The 22063-nt window shown below is 38.5% G+C and overlaps 1 protein-coding gene and 1 long non-coding RNA gene across 2 annotated transcripts in view; one reads left to right on the top strand and one right to left on the bottom strand.

The window, feature by feature from the left end:
* LOC116448010 (catenin delta-2-like) overlaps positions 1-22063 on the top strand; it is a 255663-nt gene that overhangs the window by 92804 nt on the left and 140796 nt on the right. The gene's annotated exons all lie outside the window — the stretch shown is intronic.
* Positions 1322-20664, bottom strand: LOC116448016. The gene is made up of 3 exons (XR_004241786.1): positions 20583-20664; positions 5837-5887; positions 1322-2801 (listed from the first exon to the last, which is right to left on the bottom strand). It is a non-coding gene; the product is annotated as an uncharacterized LOC116448016 (long non-coding RNA).

The following is a 22063-nucleotide window of genomic DNA, read 5'->3' on the forward strand; positions in this document are numbered from 1 at the left end:
ATGCTTGCTATGGCATTCATTTTGTATTGGCTTTGAGATGTGGCTAGTCCTAAAAGACTGAATTCTAGATTCAGCTTATTCAGCATATGAAGTACTTCCACTGGAGTATTGGAATGACTAGACAATCAAAGGTGGCAGAGAGCCATCTTTAGCAGTCATTAGCTCTGTACGGTGATGAAATTCTTACATGCCAAGAAGAGTTGAAACAGCTGCCTTCTTTCCATACCTTGTCTCAACTAAAACACAGGAGCTGGAATGAGAGAGCTAGTTTCGGAAGCTGTCTGGTTCAAAAGCATGGGCTGTTCAATTTCCAATTCTAAGAAAAAATTACTAGAGAGGACGAAGGTTGAAGTGCTTGTCTGCTACATGAAGGTATGGATATAACGCAAAAATTGTTGTGGGTTGAGAGGGATATGTTCAGGATAAATACTAGGAAAAATACTTGTCCTTGTGGAAAGCTGCAAGTCCATCATTTGGGTTTCTTGTACGGCAGAGGTCATAGCTCAGAGAAGCAACAGGATCATGTTGTCATAGAATCATAAGATGGGTTGGGTTGAAAGGGACCTTAAAAATCATCTGGTTCAAATTTCCTGCCAGGGGCAAAGGCACCTTCCACTATACCAGGTTGCTCAGAGCCCCATCCATCCTTTCAGGGATGGGGCATCCACAGCTTCTCTGGGCAACCTGTCCCAGTGCCTCACCACCCTCACAGTGAAGAATTTCTTCCTAATAACTAATCTAATTCTGCTCTCTTTCATTTTAGAACTGTTGCTTCTTTTCAATTACTACCGACTCTGCTGAAAGGCCTACCTCCCTCTTTATTATAAGCCTCCTTTCAGTACTGAATGGCTGCAGTAAGGTTTTCCTAGAGCCTTCTTTCCAGGCTGAGCCACACCAACTCTCTCAGCACTTTTTCATATGGAAGTTGGTCATTATCACAGTATTTGACAAATTTTGGATACTAGTGATTTTGGAAAAATGCTTTTTTTCCTCAAATAGTGAATGGAATAGGCTGATCAACTGTACCAAGTTTAATTTCATTTTTACAATTTTACAATTCATTTTACAATTATTATAGCACATTAATCACACACATTTAAATATACATGTATTTAAATTAAAGAATTTTAGATCCCTTTAAAAAATAAAAATACATTTGCCAAGCAATAAATTCAAGTAATATCAATGGGAGATCTTTTTTTAGAAAACTAATTATCTAGAGTAGATATCTGTAAAGAACTGCAGAGCTAATTTAACTTTTTAATTTGTATTGCTAAAAAAAAAGCCTGGAAGGAGAAAACAAAGGCCTAATAGTATACTGTAAATGTATATTTTTTTTTTAGTGTATAAGCCCATGACTTCTAATTTATTAATTATATTAAGCAGAGTAGCTATGGCCATGATCAGAATGAAATCTGATGATGTGAAAACAGGGTCTAAACATTATGCTCTAAGTCATACTAAAATCTGTTCTGCTTAGCAAGCCATCCTTGTGGTATTGCTGAATGTTACCATGGAGCTTGGTAGTTGAAGAAGCAGACAAAGTCATGTAAAAGAAGAATAAAAAGCCAAATGAAGCCTGAATATTAGGTGAAGCCTGTTGCACATTGTGGATGGTGGCCATGCTGGGCTTCCCAATAGAGTCCTGCTTTACCAGCATTTATATAGCTGAGAACTTCTCCCTCTGGTCAAAACGGGAGAAAAAAGGTGTGTTTGAGTTTTTCTCTCCAAGCAGTCCTTTACCATAGGTACCCCGACTTCCAGAAATTTTTTTTTCTCCAAGTTACTCAAACTCCGTGGAAGCAGTTGAAAGAGGCGCATCTGTTTCTTGACAGACTGACGTGGTTGGTTGAAATACTGCAAATTTCCTGCATAACTGAAGTAGAACTGGGGAGGGAGTTCCTGCCAAATTGTAATCAGGCTGGGGCCTTGAACTGCTTTGAAACAATTTTCCTCCTTTTCCCACTTATCTTCTTTTTCAATGATGCTTTTATGAATTAATGGTGCATGTGTGATTCTTTTATCTTATTAGTACTGCATATGCATACTGCAAATGTCAGCTTAGGTGGCAAGGCCAGGGGAACAGTATGCTTTAGTTCACTGGTTTATGCCTCAATATCCTGTCTAAAGGGGGGCAAAAAAATCTGCATCTGCCCAATTTGTTTATGTTTTTATATTCTGTAAATATATGCCAAGTGAAAAGCTGAAATTGTGGTTCTCATTCAAAATAATTGCCTTTGAGAGGCATTTTTATTTTGTGTTGAAATGTGCATCCTACAACAGGTATTCTTTTTGTGGAAGCTTCAAAATAACATGGTGACATTTAAGTGAGTAGAATATATGAAATTGAAAGAATGTTACTCTTAATACTCTTTTTTTGTCTTTCCCCCACTCCCCCTTTGAAATGAATCAATGTGACTGTGCCCTTCTGTACACACATCTGGTTCAGGATTGGTCTTGTGAATTCAAAATCTGGATTTTAAATTCTATTCTTCTGCCTTCAGTAGTGCTGTTGTGTATCTGGAGCGTCTTCATTAGGGTTGAGAATTTCAAATCAACATCATCTGTCGGAGTACTGCTTTTGTCATATTATCAGTCAGACATTTATGCAAAGTAGCCAAATCAGTTAGGGTCCTTACAAAGTCACCTACATAGAGGTTTAAAAATATTACTAGAAAAATCTTCCATTTATCACTTTATTCATATAATAGTTGTGTTTTCCCTTCTCCATCCTCCTAGAATATCCACATCACTCTTTCTTCATGTCATCATAGACATTAGTTTCTTCATCTGTTTTGAGCCTGTCAACAAGAAAATTCAAAATTAATTCAAAATTAATTGAAAAATGAACTGGAGGTAAACTTTCAGTATATGCACTGGAATTTTAATGTTATTGGAACGGGATGCCTTTGTAACACTGTCCATCTAGTCCAGTTACCATCTGGCACAGTGGTACAGAGCCTAAAAATTTCTTTTGTAATAAAGGAAACCTGATTGCTGGGGAATTTTTTATTTTGCTTTTAAAATTTCCTTTGATGTTAATTTCTGTTCTTGCTAAATTTTCTGGGAGAGAATTTGGCTGTGTCTTGTATGTTTGTGTAGTATCCAAGTGAGAGGCAGTTTAAAGAACCCAGTTTGGCTACTCTAGTGTTAAGAACAATTTTGTCCAGCATTTGTAGCTACATCTCTCCTCAGACCGGTGCAGAAATTCACATAAAGCAAATTATTCTTAAGATATGCTAAAAATCTGATGATACTCGCTTTTTGTTTGTTAGAATTCTGTGCCAGACTTTAAGGTGTATTTTTGATTTGCAGAAAAGAGACTTGTGCTAATTCGTGTATAATGGTGGGTTCATCATGTACCTCAGTGGATGCAATTCATATGATCCATCTTTTGAAGTTCCAGTATTTTTTTTTGTTTGTCTGTGGCCTGTCCCTGTGTGTCCATGTGTCGTGCCATCCCTCACCAGTTTTCACTTGATATGTATTCTTTTGGGGCACTGGGTTTTCAGTGGCTTATTTTGAACTTAGGGCAGGAGTATTCAAGAATATTTTTCATCATTTGTGTTTCAAAGTGTAGATTTAAGCATTCTTCCTTTTATATTATTTTTACATCTACCTGGAGCTATTGCAGAAAAGCTGTGGTAAAGTTTATTCTACATGAGAATGGTAAAAATCGGTGCCTAGTGTAAGTGCTGTTTTCTCTGCAGCTAAAGAAAATTATTACTTTATCTGCCTGAAGTGTCATAACCTCGTGTTGTTTAGAGGTGATTCTCACCATGGCCTTGTAGACGTAAATGCTTAACCAGCGCTCAAGTAATTCTCTCGATGTCAACATACTTCAGCTTGTCAGCTGCCTGCCTCACTGTGCTTTGAGTTACAGTATTGTAATCATTACTGCATTAAATCAACACTCTGAGCCACCCTTGCAAATGGAGGTTGATAGGTACCTGCTCTGTTGTGAATAAGAGCGTGTGCCTTCAGTGCATCAGGCAGCAAGAGAAGGGAAATTAAAACTGTGAGAAGGAAAAATGAAGTAAGTGGAAATGCAGAAGGAAAACAAAAGAGAAGGTTGTTTAGCCTTCAGCAGGGATTAGTGATTTATTATTTTAATTTGTAAAAAAATTTAATTGCAAGTGTATGTGTACTGCAGACCTGCAGTTCAAATTGCTTTGTCAGAGTCTTAAATTCAGCATTATTAAGAAAGCAGCTCTGTGTGCAACATTATCATGTGCTAACATTTTTATTTTCACCTGTAAGATTTTTATAAGATTTTTATTCCCTAGCAGAACTGGTGTAGGATCTTATGCACTGATCAGAGGATTTCTAATCTCATGGAATAAATTCATAGATAGATTTGAAAAAAGCCGAAATACAAATTTATTCAAATTAGCTTAGCGAAGCAAATTTTAGGAGTTTGCTGGAAAGAGAACATCATGTACATCAGAGAAGCAAGTTATGTATCTGATTATTTGAGAATTTGCATAGAAATAAGAAATTATGCAGAAATCAAAACTTAATGTTCATTGGAGTTTGGACAAGGGCAGTAAAGAGACTTGGAGTTACACAAAGTAGGAAATGAAGGCAGAATCTCTTGACATACTCTACTTCAATTGAGATTATGTCTAAAGATTTTCTTTTTCTTTTCCTCTCTCCTTTTGCATATGCCTCTGAAAGGGATCATTGCTATCCCTTGTATGTGAGACACTGCCCTTTAAATGTGTTTGATAATACTGGGTATATTGAGAATCCATAACACTGATTGATTTTGAAGTTAGTTACTTAATGCATTTTATCTTCCTGAAATATTTGTTTATGCTTGCACCAATAAGCAATGCTCAAGTGGATTTGAACATAAGTAGGACATCATGTGTGTTTTTCTTGAACCACAGCTCGTGGATGAAATTTATGCTAAGGGTAATAAAGTTGTTAGCCTATAAAAAGTGTCTATATATAGTTATGTAAGACACATATAACATGTATTCTCTTACCCACTTGTAGTCAGAGAATAAGAGAGTAGTGCCAAAGTAATTTTAAAGCCACCCACCGGCAAAGAACCATCATACTATTGTGTATAACACCAGTGAAATGTTTTGGAAAAAGAATACTAAAGTCAAACCAGGAATTATTTTGTACCCTTGCTTATACCATTCCAAATGAAATGAATGGTATGGTACTGGCCTTTGAGTTTCACAGGAGAAAAATTAAACAGGCTCTGAATGAATTTTAATCAGGCTGAAATTTATTTCTTGGGAGAAGTACAAAATGTATTAATATTTCTCTTTTTTTAGAAATCACTTTATGTCTTGTCACTGGATGTGACTTTACTTAAAGATGTAAGATGATTTTACAGATGTTAGATGAGCTTATGCATAAAGAGAGCCGATAGAAGGTGCAAAAGTGAAGGGGGAGGCATTAATTGCTAAAGTAGAAATGTTGAGGAGAATTCTGTGAAAAGGTTTATAGGAAGGGTAAATACACATGGGCCTTAGAATAAGGGAAACAAAATCTTCGAATTACAAAGAGGCATAATGAAGTAACACGGCATTTAGAAAAGCAATGCATGTTCTCAATACTTCAGAATTATTCTGAAATAAATGTAGGAGGATTACAAAGGTAAACATCTGAAAAAAAAGATATGATAGGCAGGTCTATGTTTAACCTCTCTTGTTGAAATGAACAGCAAATGACACTATAGTGATGCTGTGAAACAGATCTAAAAGGCAGCTGCAAACCTCCACACTGCAGGGACTTGGGACATTGTAGATCAACTTGTGGTGAAGATATAAATAGGCTTGGTCCTCCCCCAGGTGAAAACCTTAAAAGAAAATTTTACCTGAAAGCTTTTGAGGATCTTTCTTGTCTCTGTGAAGCATCTGACAAATGGCTAGTTAAAACAAATCAAATTAACCATTTGAGTTAAGGATAACTTTAAAATGTTTGTATAATCTTAGAAGAGAAGGAAAATTTATCAGATTTGAGGGTGAGGCACGATTCACAAACTGAGAACCAGGGCAAGGGAGATAGTAAAAGGGCATTATGCAGCTCATTAGGGACTATTAGCCTACAAGGTGGTAGTGACTTCTTCATGAAGCAAATTGTTGACATTGATGCAGCTAAATCATTAAAAAGTAAAGATACGGCTGCAGTTCACAAACACAGGTTTGTAGCAGACAATATGGGTTAGCCATGGAATAAGGAATTGCCACTTAAAGATCAAAAGCAGAAAGGATTGCATTTATACCAAGAAAAGGAGGAAGGGGAAATAAATCAAAGAAACAAACAAAACCCAAAGAAGCTCTGCAAATACAATGAAGTAATAATAGAGAAACCTTCTAAAAATAGGAAATTATTTCTTGTAAAGAGTAAAATAAATAATCAGTGAATTTCCTTTCATTCCAGCTATAGGATAGAAGTATAATTTTGTAGTAATTAAAACCCAAAAAAGCAGAAAATATTTATTTTCCAGCCAAGCTTCTTTCCTTGTAAGTTATGTACTAGGTACCTTGGAAAATGGATTTTTGTGCAAATTACATGACTCATCTATATCCCCAGGGAGTGAAGGAGGGTGGAGAAAGAAAATTATTTCTTTTTATCAGTCTTGGTGATAGAGGAAAGGGAAATACTAGCATTGCACTAAGAAAGCTAGAAAAGTGATTCCATGTAGCTAGCTGAAGTAGCATTACTGTACACTGCATTTCACCAGATCTGCCTGGCAACCATGTGCAAGTGCTAAATGTTTCAAAAAAGGTTAAATCAAAGCACTAGACTTTGCAGTTGTTAATTATTTCCATTGAGAAGATACTTAGAGATTAAATATTCCTTGAAGATGAATGCATGAAAACTAGCATGCTTTTAGTAAATGTAAATGGGGTTCTCACTGCATAGTGAATGGAAATGGTGTCTGTCTACCATACCATAGCTCAGCATTTCCCTAAGAAAATGTTCAGCATAGTGAACATTTTGGAATTGAAACAGGTCTCAAAGCTTTTGTGAAAGTGTATCTTATTCACTGTTGGAGGGAGAGAGACAAATCCCTCTTCTTCAGTGGTTTTCTCCAGCTTCAGTGTCTGTGGATCCTTTGCAGTGAAACGGTATGAACCAATGTGACAAGGTCATCTTCTATTGCTTCTATTCAATCTCTGGTTAACAGTCTATGAACTGATTTCAGATGCTGCATTTCTCGACAGCATCCTGCTTCAGCTCTGTCCTCAGTAGGAAGGCACTTCTCTGTGCCTCTGTGTGTCAGCTCTGGTGGAAATCTTGCCTTGTTTATTGACTTAATCAGTACTGTTCTCTGCCTGGTCTTGTTAGCAGTGTTCAAAAAGACTGGCTGCTGTCACTAGTAATTCCATTACTTCTCTCTGTCTTGTGACAATCTGTTGACCACACTAAGCACAAGTCAGCTCATGGCAGTAATAAGTGCTGCATTACTCCAGTAAATGGTTTATTTGGCATGTGGTTTCCAACCGGACATGACAAAGTCCCCAGGTGGACTCCTTTACAGTTTTGCAATCTCTGGCCTGATTGATTTTCACCAAAAATTTACGTAGTAAGCACTTTGCTTTAAATTCTTGAAGTACAATTTCAGATACAGAAGGATATGCATTTCTGTCCAGTAAAGCTTTTATCTTTGTATCTTTTGAAGAAATTGAGATCATAAGTGTTGAAATCCCAGACTTATTAATATTCTCCTGATCTTTGCCAACACGTACTAGTTAGTTGTTTTCAAGTGAGCTATGTATTGTTTTTCTTGTGCTCTAATAACACTGATTTCCATGGGATTCAGTTGCTGTTATTCATGTTGGACTTAAGCTTTACACTTATGGCTGTGTACAGCAATGTTTTTGTGATCATTATGTGCTATAAATATAATGCACAGTTTTGAATCAGTGCAGAAATATGAGGATGAAGTTCAGATAGTATTTGCATGAATCTTAACTCTACACATAACAAAACCTGTCTCCATCAGAGAAAAACTGGAAATGAACTAGAAAAACTCCTGCTCCCTATTGGTGCACATTTACTGACGAAGGGCCTTTAAAAAAGATACATTATATGAAGGGTTTCTAAACTTGTGTGGTGCTTTGTCAGTTCACAGAATCACAGAATTCACTATTTAAAATAAAAGTATGTAGTAAGTTTTACAGTAAAATCTGATATCTGGGGAAGAATTTCTTTAGAAGACTTTTGCACAATTTGCAGTATGTTGTAGTACTTATATTTTTCTGAAATAGCTGCTTTGTGCTGCCTTTGAAGGTCAGTGTTAGAAAAGACATTTAAAAATCACTCATCCTTTTTCCAGGATAGCAATTTGTGTATGGGCTTTGCTGAAATTCTCTTTTCTATTCAAGGCAGCTGATCTCAAGGCTTGTAGTTGCAAAGGATAAAGAAGCACTGTCGATGCCAAAAGCAAACAATAAGCATGGTAAAATACCTGTGTTTTGTTTCATCTTTTTCTTAACCAAGTCACAAAAAAAAAAAGGAAAGTGTTTTGAAGCAGAACACTGTGCTGTTGCACTGCAAATTGTGTTAAGAAAAGTAAAAATACTTCTAATCTGTAAATGCTTTGCAAAACATGTACACAGGCATTTTGAAAGCCTAGATTTATAATAAGACTTCATTGCATCTACTCATCTTTGTTGTACATTGTCTTTGGTACATGTCTTTTGATGTACCTGATTTCATACTTTAAACTGTTCATAGGGAAAATTTTAGTTGCAGAAGAGAAAATTCACACAGTACAGATTCCATAGCTGTGAAAATCATTGCAGTATCACTTCGATAAATGATTTTATTTATACTGAGATACCTGCTGTGGGCAAGAGGAGAATTCCATTGTAAACAGAATAATTCAAAGTGCTGATAATGAAATGGTGTTTTATTTTCAGTCCAGCAGTTTAGATATAGCTGACCGTCGTTTATCAGTTGGCAGATATTGATGAATGTGTGTGTGCGACAGGACAGAGCAGGCAGCAGATTGTGCACCACTGCTGATCCTGATGCACCTCTCTTACAACCTTGTTCAGGAGGCCACAGGTTCACTGACAGTAGACAGCACAGTTTTCATGCTCAGTGAATACTGTGCCTTCCTTTGTACTGGATGTGGGCTATCTCAGATAGCCAGAAGCTTTGTAATACAGCTGGAGTTTTAAAGAGAAACAAAGAAGAGTCTGTTTTTCTACAGTCTGTTACGTAATTTGTGTGGGTCTCATTACTTTCATGCTCAGAGAATTATTAATTTTAGTATAAAAATTCTTCATGCAAATAGTCAAGCAAAACCTCACTTCTGAGGAAACCTTTGGCATTAAAACTACCAATTAAATCTGTATTCTCAATAACATGGTATGATCAGTTGGTTATTTGTACTCTGTCTATGTATAACTTAAATTTGCAATGTACAAGTAGAATTTTAAGTATTATGAATATTATTTACATTTGTTTTCCTGCAGATTTCTTGGTTTGGACCTTAGTTTCAAGGTACCCACCCCTAATTTCAAAGATTATCCTGATACTATTTTTTCAAAAATTATATACCTCATCCTGCAATATGTGACTCAAAAGCAGTTGCACCTGAACACAAAAATAAAACAGTGAACACAAAGTTGTGTCAAGGATTTGTTGTACAGAAAGAGTTCAGTTCACATACACCAGCTCAAACAGAGCTTAGTAATATGTGATTGTTCCAGTCAGGGAGCTTGTCTAACGTGACAGACGGATGGCGCTTTGCCTTGTCACTCCTGAGCACCAGCCCATCTGAAGGAGGCAACTTCAGTCAGCGAATGCTCTGGCCACATTCCACTACTACCTGCCAGTAATTCTGAGTAAATTGCTGGCCACTTCTGAGATTCTTGGGTCATGGAGTGTTTGGGAATATTTTTTGCTTCCTTTTGGTGTACTTGGAACAACCAGCATTTGTTGGTAGGCCATGGATCTTATATGCTGGCTATATTGCATGCCTGTATGAGGAAAGGGAAAAATAATTTGTTTTAACAAAAAGATAGATCTTTTGAACTTTAAAAGTAGATCTTTTTAAGTTACAGAGGTTTAGTAAAATAACTTAGGAAGTGAAGGAAATAGTATTTTTCTAAGTATTCTTGAATTTACAGATATTCTTATTTTGTTTAAGCAACATGTTTTGTATAAAAGTAATTCTAAATAATTAATCTAGCAAACTGTATCGATGTGTGGGATCTTTCCAAAACTATATGCAAATTCCCTGTCAGACTCTTTAAAAAAGGAGCGATAGAAGCATGAATTTTATGTGATAGAAATTGTTTGGTCTCCTTGCTTACAATAGACCAGTTTATCACTGGCATAGTCCTGAAGTTAAAACTTGTTTTCCAGTATCAAGGTTACTTTTTCTATTTTATTAAATCTATATTGCTCATTTTGACTTCTGTTTCATGAGCTCACGTGGCTTTTTTTTCACATTTGGTTAATAAGATTTTATTTTGAGCCTTTGCAGCTTTTAGTAATTCAGTGCTTAAATTTCATGTAACTTGCAACTGCTGAGAGGTTGCAGTGCTGCTTTGGTTGTGCATTAAACCTGTTCCATAGCTCCACAGCATGGTGTAAAAACAAATGTCTTGTTTCTGTAGCAAGCTCTGGTTTCTCCAGTTCATATATGCACTGTAAAACAATGGCTTTCCATTAAAAAGACATGAATTTTCCCTGCATTAAGCTCTTTATGCGGTGTTTCTCTCTTGTTTCACTGTGTTCTAGGAATGGAGGGTTCAATTCAGTTACCTCAGCATAGATGCTTAATGCCATTTGAGACAACCCGAGTTTTTGCGGTTCCAGTATAGCAGATACGATATAGGGCCTACAAGGGGCTCCTCCTGAGTGCCACCTGGACTGCAGGCAGGATTACCCAAAGGCATCTCAAGCAGCAGGAGACACCTGTTGTTGGTTACCTTTAATGTAGTTATTTTTTTACTGAGTATTGTGATGAGAACAGCTCTATTGGATCTGACTGTCCTGCCCCCAAATTGCCAAATATAAATGATCAGAGAAAAAGCTCTGAACACGGCAAGTGCACATTACCTATCTTTTTAGCACAGTACCAGCCTCAGGCACTTTCCAGAAAAAGTGTGGTTCAGTGTGTTTATTTAGTAATCTTGGTGCATTTTTCTTGCCTGAAACCATGTATGTGTTTAGCAGCTGCAGGAGCATTTCACAAGGACTTCAGCAGCTCAGCAATGTACAAAGAGCCTCTTCCTTTTGTCTGTGTGCAACTCACCACTCACTGACTTCATCTGCTGTCCCTGTTTGTTCCTAATCCACCCTGCCTGTGCTACCCAGGCTTTCAAGAGTTTTCTCATTCACCCTCTCAACTCTGTCTTCTCTGAACCGAAGAGTTCTGGTATGCATCCTTTTTCTCGACGTGGAGGCCATTCCTTGCCTCTCATTGGCTCTGTTGCCCTTCTCTGGCTTTCTAGTTCTGCTGTATCCTTTTAACAAAGAGGAGCCAGACCTGCTCACAGTATTCAGGATGCAGGTTGCTGTTTATTGCCCAGTCATTTAGTCTTGCAAGGGCCTCTGCTGTTCTCCCTAATTGACCCTTTTCTGTAATACTTCAATTTCATATCATTAGCAACTTTCCTTACTACCAAAAAAAGGGAATGAGCACTATGAATATGTTTAACACCCTATCTTGCAACCCAGCTATTTCCTGGAATTTGTTGGTGGTGTCTGTTGGAAGAGCTTACTCTCTCTGCTTTTGTTTGTCCTCATGTAATTAGTCATTCATGAAGGAGCCTTCTATCCTGTGTAATCTCAACAGTTTGCCCAGAAACTTTCAAGTGAAGGACTTAAGAAAGGCTTTGGCACAGGCTGATACAGCATCGTTTTATCCATCTTGGGACATTACATCCAAAATGAGTGGTCTTACTAGATGGATGAAAAACTGTGTGGAACATCAGACCAGAGGTGTACCTTGTCTTGTTTAGTTCTTCATCGGTGACATGGAGATGGAAGTGCAAGGCATTCTTGACAAGTTTGTGGATCACAACAAACTGTGAGGTGCACTCAAAGCACTCGGAGGCCTGGCTGCCATTCAGACCAGCCTACACAGGCTCGATGAGAGAGCTGGCTGCGACCTTGTGAAATGAGGCAGATAACTTAGTCTTGAGCCTGGGATGGACAAACTCCTACCATTGGTACATCCTGGGCAGTCACTGGCAAGCAACTCTGCTGGAACAGACCTGTAGGCCATTGTAGCCAGCAGCCTGAGTGTGAGCTGGCAGGATGCCTTGGCAGCCAACTGCGTGCTGGGCTTCGTTAACAGCAGCACAGCCAAGAGACTGAGGGAGAAGTTTATTTGCTTTTACTCAGCACTCATTAGACTGTGCCTAGACTGCCATGCACAGGTGCTGGGGACAGCCCAGTACAGGAAAGACATTTATAAACTGGGGCAAGTTCAGCAGAGGATGGCCAGTGGCAGGAGTACTTGCTCTGTGAGAAGAGGCTTGGAAATGGGGCTTGGTAAGCCTGGAAAAGAGATGGCTTAGGGGGAACCTAGCAGCCACCTTCTTGTATCTGTGAGGAAGTTGCGGAGAAGAATGGGGCAGGCTCTTTTGCTGAAATGTATGGCTGGAGGTTCTCATTAATTGAGAGGAGATATTTTGGCTTGACTTAAAGGGAAGAAAAGTTCACTCTAACTGTAATTAAGCAGTTGAGGGGATTGCCTGGAGAAGGTATAGGATCTTCATTCCTGTGATGCCTGTGATGTTTCAAGAGCCAACTGGACAAAGCTAAACAACCTGGTCTTGAATGTTGATCACCTGGCTAAAGCATGTTTTCCCTATCTGCTTGAATCAGGATGTTGGATAAGAAAACCTGCTGAGGTCCCTTCTGACATGAATAATTAATTTTGTATGATCATTGTTCATTTTATACTTGCTTATTTATTACTATTCACCTTCTTACCTGCATATTTATTAATATCCTGCTTCTTAGCTAAAAACAAAATAATGTTTTTAAAAAATAATTATACTGTGGAAAACAGATTTGTTCATATTGTCATTCAGCCCTCACGTGATTGAGTTCTTATATTTCAATATACAGACATAATTAAAGAACAGGTAAAAATAATATCATTTTTGTAAGGGATTCTAGTTTGAAATAAATCTTCTTCCCCTGCACTGGAGGAGTATTATATCATCTCCTTTTCCAAAGGAAAAAAACCCAACAATTAAATCTATTATAAATGCTGCATACTTTGAATAATTTTTTTTGTACTGAATTTGCGTGTGCATATATTTCTGCTGAAAATATTGTATGGAAAAATCTCAGATGATACTTAATCCTATGTGTGAAAAAAAAGACATAGGCAAGCTTGGGCTTGGATGTCTTCATATCAGGGACAATTTCTAAGTCCTAGATAATTACACTCATCTTTCCAGAAGAAGTTTTGAATAACCTTTTGATTATATAGCATTTACCTGATGAGCTTGTTTGTTGGTATATTTATTATGCATCTCAGATGCAATTCATCTACCTAATTTAACTACCTGAAAAGGTAGTCACTGAGTTTAAAATAGTTGCCTAAGTACCCACTACAGGTAACAGAGATGGTTCTTTCTATCCCCAAACGTGAGTCATGCTGTCTGCCTTAGAGGCTTGACTTGAGATGGAATTAATCACTCTGCAAAGCACCTGTTTTACCCTATTAACTAGGAGGGGACTTTAGTCAGCTAGCTCTTCCAGGAGGGCTAGTTTTATATGCTTATTTTGCAAATCTCTACATTCAGACTCATCCCGTGACACTTTTTTTTTTTTCCTCCAAATATCACAGAAGCACCTGGGAGGAGCAGAAGGGAGCCCAACTTAAAAAAAAAAAAAATTGCTCTCATTTATCCTTAGACCTGGTAGCTGATGCAAATATCTATTTTTGCATAGAATTTTGTAATACAGCTCAGCTGGAGACCAAATCTGGAGCAGATACATACCTGGTGTGATGACTCCTTGGAAACATGAAGTCAACACCATCTGTAACAGAGAGTGGCTTGTCTGCAGGACATGATGGAGTAGTGATGCTTGGTTTGGGGTTGTTATTTGTTTGGGTTTTTTGGATTTGGTTTGGGTTGGGGCTTTTTTGGTGTGGGGTTTTGTGTGTGTGTGCATTTTTTTCGTTTTCCCCATCTCTGGATATCTCACAGGAGACATTGGTGGCTGGAAAGGTGTAGATAACACACCAGTGTTTTGGCTACTGCTGAGCAGTGCTGGCACAGCATCGGTGCTGTCTCTCAACATTCCCCCCATCAGGTGAGCAAGATCCTGGGAGGGGACACAACCAGGATCCGAACAACTGACCCAAACTGACCAAAGAGATGACTTTATATGACATCAGCTCAGATATAAAAGCTAAGGAAAGGAGGAGGAAGTTGTGGCATTTGTTATTTGCAATGTTCGTCTTCTGGAGCAACTGCTATGTGTGCTGAAGCCCTGCTTCCTGGGAAGGGGCTGAACATCACTTGCTAAAGGGAAGTAGAGAATAAACCTATTTTTTTTTTTCTCTTTGCTTGTGCTCACACAAACTTTTGCTTTTGCTTTAGTAAACTGCCTTACCTCAACCTATGAGTTGTTTTCCATCTTACTGTCTCTCCCCTGTTCAGCTGGGAAAGGGAGTGATAGAGCAGCTTGATGGTCACCTGGCATCCAGCCAAGGTCGGCCCACCAAAGCCTCATTGGGAGACTGTGGAAACTCTAGAAGTGGTGTGTGTGAAATACGACTTCAAACCTATTCTGGAATTCCCTATTCTTAGGCTTCTTTTTCTTGATTGCTTAAAAGCAGATTGATGTTGGATACATCAATCTCTTTTCTTCTCCCTTGGCAATATCTGAGTCCTCTTCAGGACAAGTCAGCTATATGAGTTTGTATCTACTTCAGATTAAACCAGATGAAATCTGAAGTATTACTTCTTTCTTTTCCTTCAGAAAGTAATTGAAAGCAAGTTGTTCTTCTAGCAGCAGACCTGTGTGTAGTTTATAGAAAACTCATGTAGCTGATAAGCGCTTCTAAAAGCCCAACTTGAACTCCTGGGCTAAAGGTGATAGCAATAATGCTTAGCATTCAAAGACTGCCTTTATCTGAACAATGAAAGCAATACCAGATCAGCTCAAAATATAGAATGTATCTGATGGTTTAAGGTATAAGACAGGAAACAGCCATCTTTGTTGTTAAGATTTCTCTTTTGTGGGAAACACTGTAATAAGTGTTAAGTCTAGCAGATTAATTAGAATAACTCTTCTTTTGGGGTTGTATATTCAAACATCTCTGGCAAATTCTGACACAAAGGAAATAGATAATCATGAATACAGCCAGTGAATAGCTATTTCTAGCCTTGTACTGCCACTATGTCTGGTATTTACATTCAATAAGTCTTGCATATGTTTGCTGATCATAAAATAATGATTTTCTGTTTACCTAAAATGTTTTAAAAATGTTTCTTTAATGATCTTAAAGAGATCATGAAGTTCTAACTACCTCAGCTTTGAGTCATTATTAAGTGTAGGAAGGGTCTTCAGAACTGTGGATCTCTCAGTTTCTCATAGCTGGTTTTATTACAGACAAGTAAACTTCCAATTGAATTTTCTTCCTGTGCATGTTTGGACTAACAAGTCCCAAGTATCTTATCAAATAACAGTATCAAATAACTTATGAGTAATGCTTTTGAATAATTTATTTTGTAGTCAGAAAAGATCTGCATATGTTAAATTCTGTGCTGCTTTGGTTGACAATATTGAATTCAGTAGAGATCTGCATATTATTCTTTTATGATATTTTTTCTAGTCCTTTTGTAATTTGTACAGTCCTTAGGCCAGTGGATCTTCATTTGCAGTTGAAGGCTCTAGATGCCTATAGTACAAATAATTATTTTGCTGCTGTGCCCTGTAGAACAGAAACACTTCCAGACATTCCACTTTCTTGAGAGATTTTTTTTTATAGTGCAAACAGGAAAAGATACTCTCCAGAAATACAAGTCTTGGAAGTGCCTGAACAGTTAAAGACAGGGGGGAGTGTGTGTGTGTACGTGTGTGTGTGTGCACTTAACTATGAGACAGCTGCTTGGATGGAGTATTTCAGCCCAAACAGTAAGCTTGTGAAAAGTGTAAGTGCCTCAAAATAGGATCTTAAAATGAGATGTGCTAGCACTGCTAGCTCTGCCTGCAACCAGAAAGAAAATTGTGAAACTTCCTCATCAGCTTTACATCATGGAATTCCACCAGAACTGCTTTTAAAAATTGCTTCCAGCAAATTTGACTTCCTGCTGTTGCTGACTGCTTTCCTAGAAGCTATGATGTCTCAGGTCTGCGCTGTACACCTTCCCCCTCTTCACCAGCTTCATTTCAGGAAGCAGCTCCTCTCATCTTAGTAGAGGGAGGGGGAAGCAAGCGGCGGCACAGGGAGGAGTGACACCTTCTTTCTTGGCTTCCTGCCCACATCCTTGGCCTCCTCCCCAGTACCATGGGATGTATCTCTGGCAGTATATTCCTGAACATGACATTTATTTAACTTGTGCAAATGTTTTTACGGTAAAGAAATTTAATTTTCTGTTATGATGTGTAATTTGACAGGATGAACATGTAATTAGAATCACAAATACAACTGAGATTCTGTGGATATAAGTAGATTAAAAAATACTGTATATACATTCAAAGTATGTATGTAGGAAGTTAAAACTAGGTAAACAGCCAAAATAGGCATTGGAAAATGCGTATAACTGAAAACAATTTTGTGTATGTCTTCGCATGTGCACTGAAATGTATCTGCCTTGAGTGGATGTTGCTGCCATTGCAGCCAGTGCAAAGGAATTCAGTGCTGTCTTAAACCAACCTCGCAATGAAAATGGGAGACAACAATTATTACACAGCTCCAGTTTAACCCAGCAGGGCAATTTTAAGGACTTACACATTGCAGCAATTTGGCTTTAATTCTGTTGAAGAATTGGACAATAGCATGTGTTTGAAAATAATACTCTGATAAGAATAAATGATTAAAAGAAGTTAATCTGCACGAAGACTGGTATACACTCTCAATCCATGAGAGTGTTTAAAGAAAAAAAAAGGAGTAGTGTATCTTTGTAGGGCTACAGAAATGGAAGAAGTAGATGCTAGAGGATGTATACTGAATTGAATATATTGATTTCTGTTACCACTAGTAACTTTGATTTAGGAAAATAGAGTTACACAGTGTCTAATAAAATTCAAGTACATGTAAGTTGTGGGTGATTTTCAGTTCTGTGTAACTAGCTGGTTTAAACCCAAGTCATTGAGGTGAGACCTGACTTTCTTCCTATGCTCAACTGCCACTGCAACTTTATTATTGTTTCTGATATTTTAGCGTAGCCTTTAATAATGGGCCCACTATTAAGGAACCAAGTTTTGTACTGTTATATGTTCTTGACAAGTCCTGTGAAAGTAAGCAGGCCCCTAAAAAAACCAGTGATAATACTGTAAAAGAAGACCCAAGTTTTCAGCTTGTAAAGAAAATTATTGCACGTTCAGTTGCCCAGAATACTTGTAGATGCAGTAAAAATATAATCATAATTAAAGGCCAATTTATGTTGCTATGATAGTTCAGCTATTTATCCTCACTGAAAAAGGGTCCAGCATCTCTGTTCTGGGAAAATTTGTGGTTTTTCAAGCAACACATCCCTGACACTGAAATAAGGAATTTGATTAAGGTTCTGATAATGCTGTGGGACCATTCCTTTGGGCGAGTTATGGTGGCAGTTCACTGCTTTATGAATTACTGGATTAGTCTATTGATGTCCTGTGAGGTTGCTTTTCACTTGTGGTTTTGTAGGCAAAATGGCCATGGATAAGGAAGACATGAAGTGCATTCTTTACAAATACAGTTCATACAGTATTTTAAGAATGTGCTCAACATATGTGTATGAACACTGTAAATTGATACTCTTTTAGTGTGACAGAGTGAAGGCTGAAACTGTTAGACTAATTACAGTCTTATACAACTTAAATATACATATTTTTATTCTTTTCCATCAATAAGCTATCTCCTGGAAAGTATAATTTTGTCTAGAAAGTCAAACATAAGATACACAGTGTGAAGGGGCATTGGGTTCAGTTTAACTGTGAGGGGGTTAGGAGTTTCCAAACTTTCAGACAAACTGTGAAGAAAATGCAGTTGTCATCACATTCTCATAATGATTGTCATTGTTGATTTAAGAGTATTTCAGTTAAATCCAAACTTTCAAACTTGGTTTGGGTATGTAAAGTATACTTAGGAGAAAATGATGCATTAATGCAAGGACTTCTGCCTGTGCTTTCTGGCAGGCAGAGATCCAGAAACGGTTTTCTACTCTACTGAATTTTTTTTATGACTGTGTTTCTAATGGACTTTATTAGTTGATGTTTCAGCAGAAATTTCTGTCAGTGTTTATTTCTATGAAAATCCAGATTTCATGCTTGGGAGCACATAAAATGTTCCTCTGTATAGAGTTTAGAAAAATAGCTGGGATTGTACTGATATAATTTCTGGTTTGTTTTCTCCATTAAATTATACATACTGTTATATAGATCAAAGAAGTGTGACTCTTGGGAGAGCTGAATTCAACTCCAATGTCTTTTAGATTTTTGCTGTATCTTAGGAGAGATACTTTGTCTCTTTGAGACTCTATACACTTTTATGCAGTTATAAGAGTCCCATGATTTTGATATTCTATCAGAGTGATGATTTGGTCCAGGGGAAAATCAGGTCAGGTTAGTGCAATGGTTGCTTCACACATCTTCTCTTTTCTGCAAGGGTGACCGTGAAGTCAAGGAAAGAAAGCAGGTGGATCAGCACAGTGTTTCAAGCTGGACTGTGTGCAGTCCTGGTGTGGAGTCATGGGGTCCCCAGAGCACTCTCTGGTGCTCTTGGGTCCTCTGTATGTTGGCGAGATGGTCCCTAATCTTGGTGTAGGGTCATGAGGTTCTCATCTCTCACTTTTGTGCTCTGGTTTCCTTCAATATTAAATATCTTTAGTTACAGGACTGGACAGGGAATATCACGTTGGTAAAGAGTCCTTTCAGATCTTGATCTTTCCTGATCTGCACATGCTGCTCATGCTGCTCACAGTCTGCTTCTTCCAGATACTTCTAGCTGTCTTTGCACTTTTTGATGATCATCAGGCAGTTTGCATAGTTTGGCTACCTGTTTTCTTCAGCACACAAAACCACTTCTCTTTTTCAGGACAGGTGGCTTACTATATTTCATCTGCTTGTGCCACAGTAAAGAGCTGTTTACCATTTACTGGCTTATGCTAACAGCTATCCTGTCTGGACATAAATCATGCTAATTGCTACAGAGAGTGAAGAAAAAAACTCTAAGTTCTGGTTAGGTTTTTTTGCCCCAACTTTCTTGGTCATAAAGTATGTTAAGGGAGTTTCCCATTCTGCATTGTTATTTGTGGGGATGCCCTAGACTCTCAAAATATTGTAAAGAGTTTATGAAGCCAAAAAACCAAAATAATGGATGATAAAAATTCCTGTGGATAAACTTAAAATGATGCATATATGGAGAAGGAGAGTAATACGACATCCCAACTTCACACAGGAGTCTGAGATTTGCTACTTTTTGTGGGGCTTGGGCTGTGTGCATAAACCCATATCAAAAGGAGCGAGGAGAACCTACAGTTCCCATCAGGAGTACAGTGCTCTTCCGGAAAACACTCAGGAAATGTTTGACTGTTGTGCTCATCTTTGGCTGAGGGAGGTGCATCCAGATGTTTAAAAAAGCAGATATCCTTACCTCAGCAGGCCCCTACTTCAGTGTGCAGTGAGCAAGTGAGGAGATGCTATGCTCATCTAGGAGCTCCCTATTTAAGGGGTACAGCCATGGAAAGAACCCCCCAGTAATTGCTGTCTTGGTTGCCTAGTGCAGGCCTACCTGCCAGACATTGTGTCTCTGAGGGTCAGTCTGGAGGTATGTTGCAGAGTGTTGTATGGGGCTTGGAAGTATGCATTCTGCTGTCTGGCTCTGATAAAAGAGAGAGATGTGAGGCAAAGAGGATCTGTGCAATTCAGTATGATATATATAAGTAAGCTCCTTAACTGTCGGAATTAGTGAGGAAGTAGATTAGTCCTGAGATTACACCAATATCAGAACTGTCTATCCTCCTTCAGGTTCAGAGCCATGGGAGACATTAAGAGTAGTCAGCATGAATCAGCCTGCAATTTAAATTTAAAGTAGTAGTAATAAAGAGTCTATTTTGGCAAGAACCTCAGTGGATTATTTGCCTCAGACTCATAGGGCTGTGCCTTTGCCTTGTCATTTCTGTTCTTTGTAATGAACATGTGTCCTCAGGTGTTTCTGCCATTGACCCCATCTCCTTCATTCCAAACTTCTTTTTCCTCTGATTACTGCTGGTGGTGTTGGGAGGAATTACTCAGTCATGGTGTGGTTTGACTCTGGCGAGCAGCTAAGCTTTCACCCACTTGCTTGCTAACCCACTACAGCAGGATGGGGGAGAGAACTGGCAAAAGTGAAGAAAAAACCTCTAGTGAGTCAAGATAAAGACAACTTAATAAGTAAAAGGGGAGAAAAAAGTAACAAATGATGCAAAAGCACTCACCACCATCAGACTGATGCCCAGCCAGTCCGCAAGCGACAGCTACTTTGGAGAAACTGCCCCCAGTTTCTATGCTAAGCGTGACATTGTGTGGTAGAGAGTATCCTGTTGGTCTGCTGGGGTCAGCTGTCCTGGCTGTGTCCCCTCCCTCCCTTGCTGAGGGGCAGAGTGAGAAACAGAGAAGGCTCAATTCTGTGCAAGCACCATTCAGCAATAACTGAAACACTATTTTTTAATCACAGTATTACCATCTGAGCTTCTATAAAGAAAATTAACTCCATTCCAACACAAACAAAACATACTGCCACTTAATTTTTCAATTCACCCTGAGGCAATAAATGACCAGTTGATAGTAAAAAAAAGCAACAAAGGGACCCTTCATAATTTCTTAGTATCACCTCCTCCTACCATGTCTCCGTAACACAAGATTTTAAGAATTCACTGTAAGGACTGTTTCTGGCTTTTGTTTGTAGATGTGCATTTTGCTCTGTATGCTTGAGGATATTGGCATTGTCAGTGAAGTAAGAGCTCCTGTTCCCTCGGTAACAGAGGCAAACAATATTCTCTCATTGGATTCCATGAACGAAACAAATTTGCTTGATTTGTGAATAGATTCTTCAGCAAAACTGAAATAAATTTTTGTAAATCCTCACGCCGAGGTCTCTCAAATACTGAGAGGAGGGTGAATTTTTACGCTGGTTTCTCTATGTGGTTGCATTACTAACTCCAACTGAAATATTTTCCTAAGAATTTTAGGAGGTTTCTCAGTTCTCAGATGGTGCATGCTAGCTGGTTAGGGTAAATCCTTACAGATTAGGATGGTGGTTTCAGGAACAATGAAGCAGGAAGAAGCAGCATGTGCTTTATCTGTTCTGATTAATCACTTATTCCGTGGCTATAATACATTTACAGGGAGGGGGACTGGGGCCTGTTGCAGTGGGAATACTGCAACACGCATATATCAAACCAGGAGTCCCGTGGAAAGGAAATATATATGGACAGACAGATTCTTGCTAGATGTTTCAGAGATGTTTATTTCTCCAGCCGCATGGCCGGAGCTCTGCCCAGGAACTGTTCCAGTCAAGGGACCAAGGGTCCTTCTGCCCGCGCAGGGAACACAAACCAACCAATGGGAACGAGGCTGAGCAGGGACAGGGAAACCCCGTGTCTGTGCCCTCAGGGCCCCTCTCCCAGGGCTACACGGCGGGGGAGGGACCCCAACACCTCACCCGTTTTATTTTTATAAAAGGAGAATGAAAACAACTGGATAAACATAACAAGAACAGTTTCAAAACAAAACAAGCCACCCTCCTGAGTCTTTAAATGTCCAAACAGATTCTCTGGAACATCTTAGGGCTGACAGAAGAGAGATAGAATTCTCTGAGCATGCTTTGTGGGGAAACTGAGGCAGGAGAGGGTTTAACTTCTTCCCTCCCCCTTTTCATCCCCCACTCGGCATTGGAAAGGGATTTTTGGGGAAACAA

This window comes from Corvus moneduloides, chromosome 1 (assembly GCF_009650955.1).
Source record: "Corvus moneduloides isolate bCorMon1 chromosome 1, bCorMon1.pri, whole genome shotgun sequence".
In the NCBI taxonomy this organism is placed as follows: Eukaryota; Metazoa; Chordata; class Aves; order Passeriformes; family Corvidae; genus Corvus; species Corvus moneduloides.